The sequence below is a fragment of the Schistocerca cancellata genome, chromosome 2, assembly GCF_023864275.1.
Source record: "Schistocerca cancellata isolate TAMUIC-IGC-003103 chromosome 2, iqSchCanc2.1, whole genome shotgun sequence".
Taxonomy (NCBI): Eukaryota; Metazoa; Arthropoda; class Insecta; order Orthoptera; family Acrididae; genus Schistocerca; species Schistocerca cancellata.
In genome coordinates this window covers 742,681,349-742,701,228 of record NC_064627.1, presented here as the reverse complement: position 1 = coordinate 742,701,228, position 19,880 = coordinate 742,681,349, and the positions used below count along the sequence as shown (strand labels likewise).

General features: G+C 41.4%; 1 long non-coding RNA gene across 1 annotated transcript in view; it reads left to right on the top strand.

Annotated features, from left to right (window-relative positions):
• LOC126162548 (uncharacterized) overlaps nucleotides 1–19,880 on the top strand; it is a 584,509-nt gene that overhangs the window by 161,715 nt on the left and 402,914 nt on the right. Inside the window, exon 2 of the long non-coding RNA XR_007535088.1 lies at nucleotides 1,355–1,573. This is a non-coding gene — a long non-coding RNA (uncharacterized LOC126162548). The remainder of the gene's footprint in view (nucleotides 1–1,354; nucleotides 1,574–19,880) is intronic.

The window sequence follows — 19,880 nt, the reverse complement described above, 5'->3', positions numbered from 1 at the left end:
ATTGTTGGTTCTTCTGAGAGTGAGTTCTCGAGGTTTCATATATTTGAACAACTGATAGGGGCTAAAGGTTTTATTTCCAAAACATGCATTACGAAGATTTGTATTGTACTGTATTGTATATTAACCGAGGACCTACAAACGACGGAGAGGCTCCGTCCCCACCGCAGCCGCAGTGGTCCACAACCCCATGACGACTACCGCAGTCCACTTCAGCCCTCCGCCGCCCCACACCGAACCACTCTCTTTCAGGGTTGTTGTGCGGTTCGCCCCAAGGTGGACTCCCCCCTCCCCAGGGAACGTCTCACACCAGACGAGTGTAACCCCTATGTTCGCGTGGCAGAGTAATGGTGGTGTACACGTACGTGGAGAACTTGTTTGCGCAGCAATCGCCGACATAGTGTAGCTGAGGGGGAATAAGGGGAACCAGCCCCCATTCGCAGAGGCAGATAGAAAACCGCCTAAAAACCATCCACAGACTGGCCGGCTCGCCGGACCTCGACCCAAGTCCGCCGGCCGGATTCGTGCCGGGGATCAGGCGCTCCTTTCCACTCCGGAAAGCCGTCCGTTAGACCGCACGGCTAACCGGGCGGGCTTACGAAGATTTACTCGATATGTAAGACACTATGTGTATAACTGGCCCGCCCTCAACGAAATTTGTGGAAAATTTTCGTTTCGTGATAAACGTTTCAGAATGTTGTATGGAGCTATTTATTTTAATATTTTGTTTATTTATATGTAGATATCTTTCTAATGAAGATTTTTTTATAGTTTGAGTTACCTTTTGGTTCATTTTTTGTGTTTCCCCTCTTTTAGGATAGTTCGCTATGTTGCTCATTTCTGACGTTACGTTGCCGTCGCTGTTATGAATTGTTTCAACGTATAAATGTTTTCTTGACTTGTCATGTCTATAGAAGCTATGGAGCTAGAGATTAGTATTGTTTATGTCGGATTTAGTACATTTTCATACATATTAGTTAACACAGCATTTGGGGGGGAAAAGTAAGTGGAAAAGTAGACCCTGTTAAAAACAGCAGTAAAATTCTTTAAGAGCAACTTCTTCAGCAAAATCACAGTGTCACCTTTTGTTACTTTTAACAAATACTGTTTGGTAATCTTCCTTCTTCTTCATTTTATGCCAGGCTGTAAAGTGGGAACGATAGAACGATAGTAAAACAGTGACTCAAAATAATGAGATCCAAAAGAGACAGAAGGAGGATCGATACCGGTTTAGCAGTCATGTCATAATACTGCTTCTGGACGCTGTCGTGGGAGACGAAGTACGCACTCGCCTCTGCGCACGGCGAGGCTGGCTGCGACCTGAGGCTGATGCGGCGATGTTTCTTGTCTGCACCAGGGCGACCACCTCGAGCGAGTGACGTCACAGCAGTTCGCGCGTGCGCGCGGACGCCGGAGGATACTGCGCAGGCGCGAGTCGGGCCCCGGGCCACACAGCCGCCACCCTGGACGCCAGTGTGCTAGCCGCCATGGACAAGGACGCGCTCAAGAAGCAGATAGAGAACATGAAGTACCAGGCGACCATGGAGCGCTGGCCCCTCTCCAAGAGCATAGCGGCGTAAGTACTGCTGCCGCGAGCTTCTTAGGCTCTAGGCGAACGAGCGCGAGCCGCGCAGCGAGAAACTGTGCGATTTGCTACACTGCCTTCTCTCACCTGACAACTTTCACAGGATCTCCGTAGACACACCTTCCTGGTTTTCCCGTTAAATGTCATCATTAGCGATATTTCATTGAGCTACTGTTTTTGACGTGTTACTATTACCAGAGTACTGCACAGTCAACTACCTTTTCCGCTAATAGAAGTGTATGTTATGTTATAAATGAGGGACTGTTACCGGATAGCAAGAAAACAATCCAGCGTGCTGCAACAGGCGAGAACACGGCATCGCATCGACCTACATACCTGCCGGCAGCGAACACGACGCCGTTGTCGCGTCTCGCCGCCTAGTAATCTACTACTACAGCCAATGCAGAAAAAAAAAGTTTTTAAAATTATCAGCGGCACAAAACAACAATATTCTCCGTTATCTTCTTCTGCGTGCAACATAACACCAAAATTAAGGTCCAGTCTTTTGTTTCTTCCGTAGATGCAGAGCAAATACAATAATACCACTTTCTTATTTTCTTTCCTTCTATTATCGCAAATCCATTTGAGAATACTGTAGTGATAGCTTTTGCAATACACGCACTCGCACGGCCCTTGTCGCACCGGCGACTCGCCCGACCGAAGTGGGCGTAACTCGCGCAGTCGGCCGCCGCGCTGACAGATCCTGTAACAATGCACGCCGCCTGCCCCACCGGCGGCGTCCCACCGCTGAAGGGGTTTCGTGCGAGAACTGCTCGGCGTGAGAAACCCAGTGCTACATACAAAACTTTTCTTTTTACGAAATTTGGCTTTTTGTTTTTGTCTCTCTTTCTAAGCTGGGGTATTAACAACGACATAGGGCGGGAACTTAACCAGAGTCTCCAGCGTGATATATACCTTGTGTAATGTGTGCTTGCTGCAGGAGCAGCTGAAGAAAAGTAATGAAGAAAAGCTGTCGCGACAACGTCGCAATAAATAGTTACAGCGATCTAGGGAATATTAACTTTTAATTCTGTTTAGTCCCGTAATTTACTGCAGACGTGTATCAATTTACCATCGATTTCGAGGTATGAAGACTATCTACAGGTCTGAATGTCAATTTGTGAAAAATTCCATGGAAAAATAAAGTGCACCAATTATTCTATGAACTTTTTTACAAATTGATGATGAGATTTAAAGACAGCTGAACAGAACGAAATCGATAATGAATTGAGACAAGTCTGCTGTCAAGCACTTGGGTTCAAGACAATTGAAATCAAAGAAAAAGTTCCAAAAACAGAAAAGTTCCGGTTGCAAGATTTTTTATTAGTAAAAGCGCTTTTCGCACGGTTAGCGAATCTTCAGATTATTTTGAGCAGCCAAGACCGCATTAGCCATATTTAAAATGGTTCAAATGGCTCTGAGCACTGTGGGACTTAACTTCTAAAGTCATCAGTCCCCTAGAACTTAGAACTACTTAAACCTAGCTAACCTAAGGACATCACACACATCCATGCCCGAGGCAGGATTCGAACCTGCGACCGTAGCGGTCGCGCGGTTCAAGACTGTAGCGCCTAGAACCGCTCGGCTTTCCGGCCTGCCATATTTAAAAGCCATTGACATGATACGGTAAAGGAAGACCGCAATTGTAAAACATCAAGACAGAAAAACTTTTCTATTATCTGAATTTACATTTTAAAAACACCCGCCTCATAAGCTGTTCCTTCCAACCCAACAATGCATGCTTATGAGACGGGTATTCTTAAACTGGTAATTCAGATAAGAGAAAAACTTTCCTGTGTTTGACGGTTTCGGCCTTAGCTTCAACGCCATCATATCAATGGCGTTTAAATAAGACTAACGTTCTCTCCGCTACTCAACGTAATATGAAGATGCGCTAACCGTGCGAAACGCGTCATTGTTAATAAAACACTTGCAACAGACTGTTTTCCATTTTGGGAATATTGAGACAGCGTTGCTGCATCAGCCCAAAATGGAATGTAGTAATAAGTTCAAATGAAAATCGTAATTTAGAACTACCGTCACAAACGCTTTTGCCTCAGTCTTAATTAGTGTGTATCTTTCGAGAAATAATCAGGATTCTATTAATGATAAATAAGCGAAAAACTTTGTTTCCCAAAAATGTTCTTACTTGTTATTAGACAAAACAGGCATGCAAATAATACGGCGAATTATTTGTCAATTGTTCTTAAATAACCAAGTACACAAAAACAGAAACTTTGGACTATCTGTCTCGTTGTGTACCTAGGCTCTTATGTAACAGTGCTAGCGAAAGCCACATGCAACACTTCGTGCACTTGAGGACGAGCTCACCAGTGAATCGTGTATCGTCAGTACCATTAAAATTTCTAATCAGTGGCGGATATTTTCACTGCTTTTGTTCCTTAGACAAACGTATTTCTATAAATTTTTGAGTCATCAGTGAGAATTTAATTCTGAAAGTTGAGGAGTACGACTTCAGTACGAGGACCAGTCCTCCTTGGTGCAATTCTCCATGCTACATTATCCAGTACAAGCCTCTTCATCTCCAAATAACTACTGCAACTTACACCCTTCTGAACCCACTTACTACATTCGTCTTTTAATCTTTTACTCTTTTTCTTTTTGCCTAAACCGATAATCATCCATATTCCACTTCCATATATGGCTACACAAATATTTTCAGATAAGCCTTCCTACCTCTTAAATCGATATCCGATGTTAACTAATTTCTTTTCTTCAGAAACGCTTTTCTTGCCATTGCCAACCTACATTTAATATCCAGTCTGCTTCAGCCATCATCACTTATTCTGCTACCCAAATAAAACATATTTACTACTTTAAGTATATCGTTTCTTCAGCAGATTGCTTGAGAATAACGTGATTTAATTCGAGTACATTCTATTATCCTTGTTTTTTTTATTGATATTCGTCTTATTTTCTCCTTTCGAGACACTCACCATTTCGTTCAACTGTTCTTCCTTGGCCTTTGCTGTCTGGCGGAGCAGACAGCAAACTTCAAAGTTTTTATTTCTTCTCCCTGAACTTTAATCCCCACTCAAAATTTTTCTTCGGATTCCTTTACTGCTTGTTCAGTGTACATATTGAATAACGTAGGGAATAAGTTACAGCCCTGTCTCACTCCCTTTTCAACCACTGCTTTCTTTTAACGCCCCTCAACTCATAACTGCCGTTTGGTCTCTCTAAAAGTTGCAATGAGCCTTTGGTTTTCTGTATTTTGTCCCTGCTGACTTCAGAATTTCAAAGAGGATTCCACTCAACATTGCCAAAAGCTTTGTCTAACACTACAAATGCTGTAAACGTAGGTTGGCCTTTCCCTAACCTATCTTCTGAGAGAAGTCGTAGGCCAGTACTACCTCGCAAGTTCCTCCATTTCTCCCGGAATCCAGGTTGATTTTCCCCAGCTTCCACTAGTTTTTCCATTGATCGTGTTAGTATTTTGCAACTATGACTGAACTGATAGTTTACACTACTGTAAAGACGTAAAGACTCAGTATCTTGTTCAAGTATAGAGGTGTAGCACAAAGGAAGTGTAAATACACACATGCTCACTTCATTTCTAGAAATAACCTGACCTTCACATTACGACATATTGCCAATTGCAGCGTACAAACAACAAGTTAGTAAATAAAAAGCAGTGTTTCAAAATACTTGTATTACAAACGTATGTGACCACTTTTACACAGCTTTGAGTTCAATCATGCTTAACTCTTAAATAATAGTAATAATAATAACTGATGGTCGCCTTACCAAATTAAATTTCATTTCACTTCTTTGCAAGCATTTATCACATAATTGCTTTGACATCTTCATTAATCTTATAGGATCACAACAAGGAAAAATGACTGCAATCAGTTGTGTTATATATATATATATATATATATATATATATATATATATATATATATATATTAGAAATAGTTATTTAAAGGCACAATCACCAGATTTTTTCCGCAAATAATTGGTTTCAGCCGACACTGATCGTCTTCAGACCGTAGCAAGCAGATGTGCATTTCAGTGTTACAAGTGAATAACCCATTGTCACCTAAAGCCGGTTATTACTGTGCTAAACCTTGTAATTCTATCTGTAAAGGGACATTTTAAAAACTTTAGTCTATTGCGGTTTTCTTTCCACCGTGAATAAAACGTCATTTTCCAGTATTCGTTGAACTGCCCAGCTATTCATGTTTCAATGAACCCTGCAGCTGTCTCTAGAGCAATAATTACAGCAGCTAGTAGTTTGGTGCAACAAATAAATTTGTTAATGTGGGCAATTATGGCAAAACTCATTTACGCATAACAAAAATTTTTTAGTGATAACAGTTTAACGACAATCATGCGATGACAGGGCTTCTTCCTCACACGGGGAAACCGCTACCCTCTCACCCCTCCCCACAAAAATTATTTTGTCGCTCTAACATCGATCCTTCTGCCAACTCATAGCGCACGCTGTGTACAGGTTTCTACACTAAAACGACCATGATTAAACTGATTTCAGTTTTACAACAGCAGGCGAAACGAAAATTATTTTTAAATAAGTTTCAAACCGAAAACTGCAATGAAGCTATATCTATAATTTGAGAGCAAAGTGTACTGTATCTGGACAAAATAAATCATTAATGTGGCTTAAACTCTCCTGAAATCCATGTAGACGCAAGGAGATGGTTCTAATTTAGTCAAGACCGTCTGCACTTGCAATATATACACACAGTGCTTTTACTTCCGTTACATTGTACTATCGGACTATATACTCTACTTTGAAATATTAGCATTCCGGATCCACATTTTGGAAGCATCGTATGTAAGCCATGTGGACTCTTAATTCTACCGCCATGTGAACGTCATTTAGCCACGTATTTATTGCTTCGCTCTTAGTGCCATACGGTACAACACCGCAGTCTTTGCTTGCGACGAAGAATGCCGCAGCTAGAGGAAAAACCTTTCCCTTCAACTTTCAGTCGTGACAAACCAGTTGCACGCTTGACGGAGGACAGGACGACCGTTGAACTGCTGCCCGTGCGAAACAAGTAGCCGCTAAAGAGAGGTAGCTGTCAGCTTTTGCTGCCGTGCGCTCGGCCGACTGACGGCAAAGCGCAATGCATACTGAGAAACAAGACGCCCCTTATGTCATGTGTTTCATGGCAAAGGGCTGATAAATGTCCAGCAACTACCGTACACGAGCTACACCCATACTGCTGACAAGTTCCTTATGCACTGTGACAGATTACTGGGGAACATTCCATCATTATTCAATCCGTAGGCATTTGACTCTCGAACCACCACAAAATTAGCCTTGAAATTATAACTCTCTGGTGAACATTTTGGAAAATTATTTGTCCCTTATAGTGCGTGAAAAATGTATCTGAATTACGAGCCTAAAATATATTTCGCTCTGTTGTGACGAAAATACTTATTTCCGCGCTATGCGTAGCTTTCTAACTGTTGCTTTCACAAAGAATGTTGTCAGCCCAGGAAAGGGCTATTAGATCTGCGATGCAGGTCAACCATCTAATAATTTCTCGTCTCAGTATATGTACCCTTTCATTAAATTTGATATAACGGGGACTCATTTAAAAAAAAAAAATTGTTGCATTCACTTTGTGAACAAGAGCAAATGATGTGCGTTTGAATAACATTTGACGTTGTACGGAAAGGTCAGCAGTATTCTCCACGTCGCATTGTTAGCAACCATTTGATATAAATGAGAAACGAGCGATATGTCTCGGGTTTTCAAATCTCTGCTGGCAGCCTACCTCCTGAGAGACTCCATTTTTTCTATGCTGTTTTCTAGGCTGTAGTTCAGAACCTTCCGTTATAATTCACTCAGATCAATAAAGGAAATAAAAAGCTCTTTATTTTCGCAGTCGTCTTTTTATCAGCATTCTTCGGACAATATACATTATTTACAGAAAAAAAATATAGCTGCTGATACGGTAACACCTGCAAGCTCCAAGCATCCACACAGCCACAAACCTGCAGCTTCCCGTTTGAAGGCGCATCGCCTCATATATGTTCCATTATCTGAATCACCCTTTCAAACAAAACTACAGACTACCAAACATATCGTTTCCAGCAATGGCTAAAGCTCTGCCTTCATTGATAGTATACTACGAAAAAATGAAATACATAAAATTTCACCACTTCTGTACGCTAGCCAACGGCAATCACACAGTAGTTACAAAGGCGGAGGCAAAATCCCATATACTGGCAACATTTCGGACAACTTTACAAAAGTTAAAGTTTCGCAACTACAAACCTGCATTTTATAATACCAGTAGCATATCACTATTTTTATTCAATAGTAAATACAAATTCCAATCCTTGGCACAGAGTAGTGTATATAAAACCACTTGCAACCAGTGCGAAGAAGTGTGTAGTGGTCAGTCAGGCAGAGCTGTGTCAATTAGACTGTGTGAACAAGAGACAAGCTGGAGACTAAGGAAGAAAGAGTCAATCTTTACTGATCATCTTTCAGCAGAATGTCATTCATATGATGTAGAATGAGAAGTTTTACATCTCGTTAAGAAAAACAGAAAGATGACTCTACTGGTGATATTGGAACTAACAGAATTCCAGCCCAGTATTAAATGGTCAGAAGCAATTTCAATTTTCCCCTTCTTTAAATTAAGTTTTCGTTACAAACGCTAGATTAAAACAGTAAATTCATCTTGTTTCTCATCAATTGTTAAATGTATCTCCCTTTTTTCTCGAAGGTAATTCTATCTACGTGACAAGAAAGTAACGTTTCTCTATCTAAATGCTTTCATTTTTGTATCTTCTGAACAAATAACATCTGCGTAAGTCGCACATAACGTTTATCCCTGTGTGCGACATACAGTTGTCAACTTAAGACGACCAGGGAAACCGAAAGCTTGTTAGTGACCAAATAAATATGATTTTGCAGAAAATTCGGAGGTGTTTTCCTTTTCAGTATCAATACATTTAGTGACTCATTTCACTGTCAAGTAGCTTTGGTTCACTTGGCTCCGCGGAACTTTCAAGAACAAATAGGAGGGACATTCAATACTTGGAGAGACTGATATAGAAATGAAACAATTTGTAGGAGTAGTTTTGTAGTTTCATGGTATTAGGTCGCCATTACTGGGATGACGTGAGAACAGTTGACGGATAACAATTGTTTTGTTTATAGCCTCATTATGGCATTTAACGATGGCAAGTGGGCTGAACAGAACGCCAATGCCTCACGAGCAATTTCCTGGCCGACCAATTGAAATGTCAGCTCCTTCGCTTGAAACACGCATTGACAATGTTCGTGAACACCGACGTGCTAAATTTGAACATATAGCAAACACAGTTGCGGTAAGTGTTGTCACAGTTCATAACGTTATCAGTAACAAGCTCAAGTAAAGAAAAACAATTACGTGGAGGGTCGCGAAAGAGTTAACACGACAACAGAAGGAAACAAGACTCAGACTTTGCACAGATTTGAGAGAACGCTATGATAGCGAAGGTGACCTTTTCCTAAACAAGATTTTAACTTGTCATGAAACTTGGGTGCATCATTTCGAATCAGTCCAAAAGACAAAGCATGGAATAGAAGCACACCTGCTCACCTGTCCGAAAGAAATTCAGAACGCAAGCACCAGCCGGAAAAGTCATGTTGGCCGTCTTTTGTGATTATTTGGAAGATCAGCGTAAAATAAACAGTTCCTACTACTCACAAGGGAACCTCCCCATCGCACCCCCCTCAGATTTAGTTATAAGTTGGCTCAGTGGATAGGCCTTGAGAAACTGAACACAGATCAATCGAGAAAACAGGAAGAAGTTGTGTGAAACTATGAAAAAAAAAGCAAAATATACAAACTGAGTAGTCCAGATGCAAGATTAGTAACATCCAGGAACGCTTGAGCTCAGGAGCGCCGTGGTCCCATGGTTAGCGTGAGGAGCTGTTGAACGAGAGGTCCTTGGTTCAAGTCTTCCCTCGAGTGTTAAGTTTAATTTTTTATATAATCAACTTCGTTCTCCAAAATTCCAGAACATGTTCAGATTTGCTTGGACATATGCAGGATTTGACGGTCTACACATGGAAAAATTTAAAAATGTTAAAAAAATATGTTTTGACAGAACACAGGGAAAATTGTGCGACTGTAAAACTGTTGCATTCATTTGTTGCAGCCTATGTGACAAATTCTTATGTTTTCATCACTTTTTTGGGAGTGATTATCGCATCCACAAGAAAACCCAAATCGGGCAAGGTAGAAGAATCTTTTTACCCATTCGCCAAGTGTACAAGTTAGGTGGGTCGACGACATATTCCTGTCATGTGACGCACATGCCGTCACCAGTGTCGTATAGAATATATCAGACGTGTTTTCCTGTGGAAGAATCGGTTGACCTATGACCTTGCTATCAAATGTTTACGGTTCCCATTGGAGAGGCACGTCCTTTCGTTCACTAATCGCACCGGCTTTGCGGTGCGGTCGCAAAACACAGACACTATACTTATTACAGTGAACAGAGACATCAATGAATGAACGGACAGATCATAACTTTGCGAAAATAAAATTTTCACTCGAGGTTAGACTTGATCCAACGACCTCCCATTCCGCAGCTGCCCACGCTAACCACGGGACCACGGCGCTCCTCAGCTCACGTTGTCCTTGATGTTACCTGTCTTCCGCATGGACTACTCAGTTTGTATATTTTGCTTATTTTTTCATAGTTCCACACAACTTCTTCCTGTTTTCTCGATTGATCTATGTTCAGCGTTTCAAGGCCTATTCACTGTGCCAACTTATAACTAAATCTGAGGGGGGTGCGATGGGGAGGTTCCCTTCTCAGACGTGCTGATGAACAAATAAACCCAGTAATTAGATAAATATGTCGCGAATAGAAAGAAGCGTGATGTTGGAAATCGACAATGTTCATCCTCACACAGCTCCGCTGACCCAAGAAACCAATGAAGAAATGGATTGGCAGACACTACCTCATCCTCTCTCAGTCCAGATCTGAGTCTCGGATTTTCGTTTGTTTGGACCACTCAAGGAGGCATTAAGTGGAAAAAAATTCAGCAGCAAAGAGGACGTCAAAGAATTTGTGAGAAAGTGGCTCAAACAAGACTGACATCTTTGCCAAATTACCCTCCATTATGAAAGTGGAATACGGTCAACGACTGTGATATCTCCTTCAAAATGACAGAGAGCAGCAATGAGTCGTCATTTGCGTCCTAGCTATACTAAACCAGATCCAGATTTCGGCTAGTAACTAGCTATTGTCAGTGCTAAAAGTACAAGAAGCACATAGTCAGAGTATAGTTTAGAAAATACAACTCATGACAGAGCCTATATCGCTTGTACATTGAATTACATACCAGTATTTCAGCATTGTTATACATGCCTTAGTACGTCTACATCTATTCTTAGGGCTCGTGCCACAGTTCACTAAAGAGTACTATGTAACGGTGTTGGCTTTGCAGAGAACACATGGATTGACTGTGACGCCCAGTATATAAACTATGTAAGACGTAACCTTCATAGTAAAGCAACATTGGTGTCTAATAAAACTTAAAATTTGCCTAAGAATAAAATAAAATACCAGTACAATTATAGACTTTGCTGTACTGACTTACTGCTACATTTAACAGTTAACATTAGAAGATTTTTAGAAAATGCTAGATTCACTAGTTGCGAGCCAACTTTTTTGTTAATCTTTAAAACCATACGTAACGTCAGTTTCATAAATTTTTTTTAATAACATTTTGCAAACCACTAGAAGGCACATCATGTATGCTGTCACTGTTGGAAGTGATTTTATCGGAACGTTTTTTTCTTTTGTACTTTTTGTAGTTGTCGTGACGAGGTATGTGGCTCCTCTTGCTTAGTGAATAGTTCGTAGATGGCGCGAAATATCACCAAGATAGATTGTTGATGTGATCTTTCAACCAGTAGCGGATGTAGAGAGTATTGATCTCTGTGCCACTTCAGATTTTTAAATACAAGTACAATAAGAAGAACATACTGAATTGCTGTTATTAACAATGTATGTACATCGAAACCAATATAACATGGAAAACGTTACGTGGGTTTAATATTTTAACCATCGCACTCGTACAATATTACGTCGGTGGCTGCTACATATTGGCAAAAGTCGGGCCCTGTTTCGTACCCCCTGGGTCGTATTCTTCACTGCTTTAAAGCAAGCAGATTTTAAATAATTCCCAAAAGTGGGTTTTTTCATATTGACCTGTTCATTAATCAAGCTACAGCCAACATTTTTGTGATGACAAAAGATCTCTAGCCTTTCCAGGAGGTCGTGGAACCTTCCCGTCTCACATTTTAGTAGCAACAACACATCAGACGTCAAAGTCGGCAACTTACGCTTTGGTGTCAGTAAATGAACAGTTGTGCTCTGTCTCTCCGTGGCAACTTTCCTTTCCAACCCAATGTGTTCTCCAAACCCAATTTCCAACCTCGTTCCCGTTTGGTCAGCGTAACAGGCCCCATTCTCTGGGAAATCAATTTTATAACACTATGGGACTTAACATCTGAGGTCATCAGTCCCCTAGAACTTAGAATTACTTAAACCTAACTAACCTAAGGACATCACACACACCCATGCCCGAGGCAGGATTTGAATCTGCGACCGTAGCGGTCTCAATTTTATAAACTTCAGAAGCTTAAAATAGATTCTTTTTATCTACAGTATGTAGCAAAATACGCCATATATACATATATATATGGTTCCAAAAGATGCTCTCACATTATGCTCTCACATATGCAATCCATGTACTCATTTTTCCATAGTAAGGTAAACTAACAAATCAACAAAGCTAGAACGAAATCGACGACCGATTGCTGCTCTCTACCATTTCGAGAGACTTCTTTGCATCAGTTATAAGAAAAACTAGTTCATAGTCAGGACACGTGTATTAGAATTGGTGGTGGTTATGCTGAGAAGCATTGAAAGCCTCATTTTGTAAAAATACAGTTTTTTTTCTTCATCAGTTTGTCTTTCTAATTATCGAATGTCCAACGTGGAAATAATATAATTCCCACGCTTTGGCGTGCTATTCTTTTACGTAATTTCAGGAGCGGTCCTATTTCTATAAACTAACACACGTTATCTTTTGAAACCAGACAGTTCTGAAAAATTAAGGTTTCATTCTTAGGTAAGTGTGTTACAACAGTGAAAACTGACACGGTTGAAAGGGTACGACAGTAGAAGCAAAACCGTTCCAGTAAACGTGGAGCTGTAAAAGAGTTAATTGCCAGTGTCTGGTTACTAGCCGCTACTGCTTTCGGTGTGAAATATTGTCCTAGTTAGCATGAATGTTATTGGAAAGTAAGCTTTTCTATTAAATCCCCATGTGATTGACCTTAATTTCACCCATGACCTACCTAAAACAGCAATTATTAATTACGATGCACCCTGTATACGCATAAAATCGAATGTCACATCGAAAATTACTGTGTCTCTCATACACAGACGGCGTGTCTGGCTCGCACACGGAGTCAGTGTATGATTAGTGCAGCTTTTAAATTATGAGTATTGCTATTCTGTCTTGCACATTTCATATACAAATAAAGCATCTGCCATAGCCGCCATTTCGTACAGGAATACGTATGAAACTAAAAAAATTCTACATTCAAACTACTACTTCTCTCCAGAAAAACATCACTTAAGAATTCGTTCTGCTGGATTGAAAACGTCAACCTTGTTCTATGTAAAAAAAGAAAAAGAAAGCTATCAGTACATCGATGTGCAATGGTGTTAAATTGCATGTGACTTAGTAAATTCATCATTTTCTTCATTTGGAGTACCAAAACCCTACATTTGTTGTGAAAGACGCTGTAAAGGTTCCACCTCGACTGTTGTTTACACGCTTTGTCTTCTGAAGAAAAGTGTAACAACACTATCTTAAATACTTTCTTGATGACGTAGGCGAACATTTACAGTGCCGTCCTCCGTTAATATGTGCTGAAACGAGACTGTATCACATTTAATGCGCTAATCCGCCCCGTCGCTGTTGTCGACAGCACTACCACTACTTACGTCGATGTCGGTTCTCAAGGGTAGGAGACTCGGCATGCTTGCAGTCTCTGCTGACACCTGCTGAGCGCAGTGGCTGCAACCGGCTGCTGATTGTGGCTCACGTCAGCACGGACCACGCCTGCCGCTTTCGTTCTGAGAACCTCAGTTCTTTTTGACTTTTATCTGACTTGGCGAAGGTACCTAGCATCACACGCAGGGTCCAAGCTTAACTCACTGTTGCTGGTGTGGAGACACATTGTAAAAAACTCAGAGGGGTCTTACTGAAAAGTTATATACTGACGCGCCATTCGCGAATGGAACAGGAAAGGGGAGAAAAATAAGTGACGGCAGAAGTACATTCCGCCACACACCGTAAGATGATTTGCATACAGGTAGATATTGCCTACTGTTTGTTGTATAAGTTACGTCAGTTGTACACCTGGTAGCGTCGTAACCGCGTTGTCAAGAATTAAAGCCCAGAAATCAAGAGGTCATTGACAGTAAGGTAAACAACAAATTTCCTTAGTTATTGCGACACGAATTATCACTGCAGTGCTGGCATTGACGGTAAATACAAATTGGCACGAACAACCGAACTAATTACTCTGCAACTAGCCACTGGAGGACAAGAGTTCCTCATACCAAATCACTCAACAAACAAGCGGATTTTTACCGGACGAAAGTAAACTTTTCCCAATATGTTAACGAAACACGCTCTTAGACCGGTCGAGGTAGTGCAATGGTTAGGCACTGCACTTCGTTTTTGGAGTAAAGCGGTTAAAATTCTCGTCCAAACACCTAAATTTATACTTTCTGCGTTTTCCCTAAATCATTTCGGATAATCCACCTTCCTTCCCCATTCCGCCCCACTCCGAACTTCTGCTCCGTCGGCAGTGACCTCACTGTCGACACGAGGACAAGCTCTAACCTCCTTTAAAGCGTTTATTGTTAGCCGTTGCAGAAATTAAAATATTATTTTCCTTTCGACCAGTGACGACATTACACAATATCATCGCACAACGTCGGCAATGCAGCATATGGAAGACTAAATAAGAAATCTTAATAAAATTTGTCTGTCCTTTCGGTAGAGCTTTTACTGCGGCAGTGTACGTTTCAAAGTATGGTCTTAATCAACGGGGCTTCCGTTATTATATAAGGACCTTCATTGCAAAAAAAAAAAATGGTTCAAATGGCTCTGAGCACTATGGGACTTAACATCCATGGTCATCAGTCCCCTAGAACTTAGAACTACTTAAACCTAACTAACCTAAGGACATCACACAACACTCAGTCATCACGAGGCAGAGAAAATCCCTGACCCCGCCGGGAATCTAACCCGGGAACCCGGGCCTTCATTGTAATGTCGCGGCGCTAGAACATCGTAATTAAATACTTTACGTAACAGATGAAGCTCTGATGATGAAACTGTGACATCTAAAAGTGCGTTGGCGTAGTAAAAACGCCACTGAAAAGACAGTAGACGGACTTCATTATTACATTTTCTATTTATTTCATATTTTCGATTTTGACGAAAGTAGCCATTATGGCCACTATGAAAAAATTACGAATAACGGCACACTGATTCATTGATTACGTTTAATACTTGTGCTGTAAAAAATATCGTCGGATCTCAGCCTTGGCGCAAGACATTTGTTTTGAAGTTACTCCGACGGCTTGCATGCGATTGTCACTGCTTCCTGATAGGAGAAGTTTGTCATATGGACGCGCGAAACTTAGAGGTATATGTTCCACATTCTTCCGCCAAAGAAAATCCTCTTGTCCTTGAACGAAGAGTAGGATTTATGAAGATATCACCGGGAATCGAACTGGAAATTCCTGAGTTGGTAGCCTGTAACGCTTTAATACAGAGCGAAACACACTTGCTGGGAACGAAAAATGTCAGCGTCACTGTGAAATACGTTGTATTTGTACAGTCTGGTCACAAATAGTGAAAGTATTGATGTAAACAGTCACGTGTGATATGTTATATTAAGAACAGCTGAATGAAACGGAGAGTTTCGAAAAGACTTTTAAGATGAAATCAGCAAAAGTAAAGCAAGGGTAATGGAATGTAGACGAATTTTTAAATTAGACGTTTCTGAAGACATTAAATTAGGAAATGCCACTGAAAGTACACTATTAGCCATTAAAATTGCTACACCACGAAGATGACGTGCTACAGACGCGAAATTTAACCGACAGGAAGAAGATGCTGTGATATGCAAATGATTAGCTTTTCAGAGCATTCACACAAGGTTGGCGCCGGTGGCGACACCTATAAGGTGCTGACATGAGGAAAGTTTCCAACCGATTTCTCATACACAAACAGCAGTTCACCGGCGTTGCCTGGTGAAACGTTGTTGTGATGCCTCGTGTAACGAGGAGAAATGTGTACCATCACGGACTTTGATAAAGGACGGATTGTAACCTGTCTCGATTGCGGTTTATCGTATCGCTACATTGCTGCTCGCATTGGTCGAGATCCAATGACTGTTAGCAGAATATGGAATCTGTAGGGTCAGGAGGGTAATACGGAACGCCGTGCTGGATCCCAACGGCCTCGTATCACTAGCAGTCGAGATGACAGGCATCGTATCCGCATGGCTGTAACGGATCGTGCAGCCACGTCTCGATCCTCAGTCAACAGATGGGGACGTTTGCAAGACAACAACCATCTGCACGAACAGTTCGACGACGTTTGAAGCAGCATGGACTATCAGCTCGGAGACCATGGCTGCTGTTACCCTTGACGTTGCTTCACAGACAGGAGCGCCTGCGATGGTGTACTCAACGACGAACCTGGGTGCACGAATGGCAAAACGTCATTTTTTCGGATGAATCCAGGTTCTGTTTACAGCATCATGATGGTCGTATCCGTGTTTGGCGACATCGCGGTGAATGCACATAGGAAGCGTGTATTCGTCATCGCGATACTGGCGTATCACCCGGCGTAATGGTAAGGGGTGCCATTTGTTACACGTCTCGGTCACCTCTTGTTCGCATTGACGGCAATTTGAACAGTGGACGTTACTGTTCAGATATGTTACGACCCGTGGCTCTACCCTTCATTCGATCCCTGCGAAACCCTACATTACAGCATGTAATGCACGACCGCCTGTACGGGCCTTTCTGGATACAGAAAATGTTCGACTAATGCCCTGGCCTGCACATTCTGCAAATCTCTCACCAATTGAAAACGTCTAGTCAATGGTGGCCGAGCAACTGGCTCGTCACAATACGCCAGTCACTACTCTTGATGCACTGTGGTATCGTGTTGAAGCTGCATGGGCAGCTGTACCTGTACACGCCATCCAAGCTCTGTTTGACTCAATGCCCAGGCGTATCAAGGCCGTTATTACGGCCAGAGGTGGTTGTCCTCGATTACTGATTTCTCGGGATCTGTGCACCCAAATTGCGTGAAAATGTAATCACATGTCAATTCCAGTATAATATATTTGTCCAATGAATACCCGTCTATCATCGGCATTTCTTCTTGGTGTAGCAATTTTAATAGCCAGTAGTGTAGAAATTGTCCCGCCTCCCAGTGAGATAAATGTATTAACGCGAATGGTGATTAATTTTGAGTGGAACCATTCGTTGGTCTCGTTATGGGGGGTGTTCTGTTTTCGTTTGACCTGCTCCTTATGGGTTGCGGTAGTTTTTCGAAGATGAAGTAACCTGTGCAAGATAACTACTACTACTACTACTACTACTACTACTACTACTACTAGAACTGCCACTACCACTACCTCCACCACCCACCACTTCCCATTTCGGAGGATTATAGCTCCGTCAATGTGGATTTATGCCTATCAACAACGCATCATGTCTCATCAATCAATCATCCACCTGATGCTGGAGGTACGAGGGTTTAACAATTAGTGAAAGTGTTATCACCTCCAGAAAATAGTTACGTAATTTTTTTTCCTTTGTTTAACATACTGGTCTACAGTCCTGGTACACACTGAAATGTCGGCGCGACAGTGCCTAGCACGCCGCTACAGGAGCCAAAACCATATGATGTAACAATTCTCCTTTCTTACGAGTGGGCTGTCCCCATTTTGTTTTCTCCCTGTGGCTCGGGGATTTCAGTGTGAACCAGGATTCCAGACATGCACTTACATACAGACAGACACACAAACAGACAAACAAAATTAATTACGTCACTTCATTTTTTCCAGATGATAATTAAAACTTTGGCTAATCCTTGTGCGATTGAAACGCGTGGAGGAAAGCGTGATACAACAAATCTGTCTGATTACAGCAATTTGTATTTTTAACGGAAGAGCAGTTGAACGGAATGGACAGTGTTTTGAAAGGAGGATATAAGATGAACATCAACAAAAGCAAAAAGAGGATAGTGGAATGCAGTTGAATTAAATCGTGTGATGCTGAGGGAATTAGATTACGAAATGAGACACTTAAAGTAGTAGATGAGTTTTGCTATTTGGGGAGAAAAATAACTGATGATGGTCGAAGTAGAGAGGATATAAAATATAGATTGGCAATGGCAAGGAAAGCGTTTCTGAAAAATAGAAACTTGTTAACATCGAGTATAGTATGTCAGGAAGTCATTTCTGAAAGTATTTGTATGGATTGTAGCCACGTATGGAAGTGAAACGTGGACGATAAATGGCTCTGAGCACTATTGGACTTAACTTCTGAAGTCTTCACTCCCCTAGAACTTAGAACTACTTAAACCTAACTAACCTAAGGACATCACACACACCCATGCCCGAGGCAGGATTCGAAGCTGCGACCGTAGCGGTCGCACGGTTCCAGACTGTAGCGCTAAGAACCGCTCGGCCACTCCGGCCGGCGGACGATAAATGTTTTAGACAAGAAGAGAATAGGAGCTTTCGAAATCTAGTGCTGCAGAATATTGCAGAAGATTAAACGGGTAGATAACATAACTACTAAGGAGGTATTGAATAGAATTGGGAAGAAGAGAAATTTGTGGCACAACTTGACTAGAAGAAGGGATCGGTTTGTAGGACATGTTCTGAGGCATCAAGGGATCACTAATTTAGTGGTGGAGGGCAGCGTGGAGGGTAAAAATCGTAGAGGGAGACCAAAAGATGAATACACTAAAGAGATTCAGAAGGATATAGGTTGCAGTAGGTAGTGGGAGATAAAGAAACTTGCACAAGATAGAGTAGCATGGAGGGCTACAGCAAACCAGTGTCTGGACTGAAGACCACAACAACAACAACAACAGTCAAAGAGGCCACGGCCAAACCTAACCTAAAGTGTATGATGTTACTGCAAAGAAAAGCATTAAAAATCCTGTAAATAAATCTGAAAATGAATGAAATTTCTTAAAGGCCGCGTTAGCTGTACTCGGGTTCCTTTATTAGGCAACACAACCGGTTTCACACAAAGGTACATCTTCAAGCGATGCTCTGTATTGAATACAAAACGGTTTCATAAAATGCTGTTAACACATATTGTGCAACAGGGAGAACAGAACCAGGTTTTTGCTTAAAACATTTCACTTCATAAGGTTAGAGAGAATGCACGATGTTCCAACGTTCAATTCGTAAACCAAGTAATTGTGTAACCTCTTAAAAGCCTGTTCATCGCATGACTAAACTGGGAATTTATGCACCAGAAGACGAACGTCGAAAGTGTCAAAACTCGTGCTCAAAAAATACTTCGGAACGAGAGTAAATGACTGAAAATGAAATAGAAACAGAATCAACGGACACAGAGCAGTAAAGACGTCACTCACAAAAGCTGTGTTATAATAGGCTAAAGGTCTAAAAAGTTGACTTATTGAACTTAGTACTGAAATTCAGTCCATATTAAAAGAGGGCTACAGTTAGCACATCCAATATCTGCGCAAGATGGATGAAACCATAGTCCATGTGGATCATCTGCAGACAAAAATGAAGTGAAAAAATTTTCTTAACTGACTATAGTCGAGCATAAATAGGGAGGAAATGAGCCAGCTAGCGAACTTCATTAATTGAGAAAAATTGATAAGGAAAACTGCTGTTGGAACATTTTCCAGTAAAACTGTACTAAGACAGTGATGAAACAGTTATGGAAGTTTGAAGAGGTCGTCCGGTGATAGGTGTTTGCACCACACTATTGAGAGTCCGTCTCGTATGGTATTCTTTAGAATGGGCTGTTGATCCACTCGCACGGTCGAAGAGGGCAGTGAGCAGTCATGGCGTGAATGAAATGTAGGCACGCGACGGGGAAAACTGAAAATTGGGAAGCGTGGTGAAAGACCTAACGATAAATATAAATCACGTTGTAATAGATGATGGTGAATCAAAAGCAC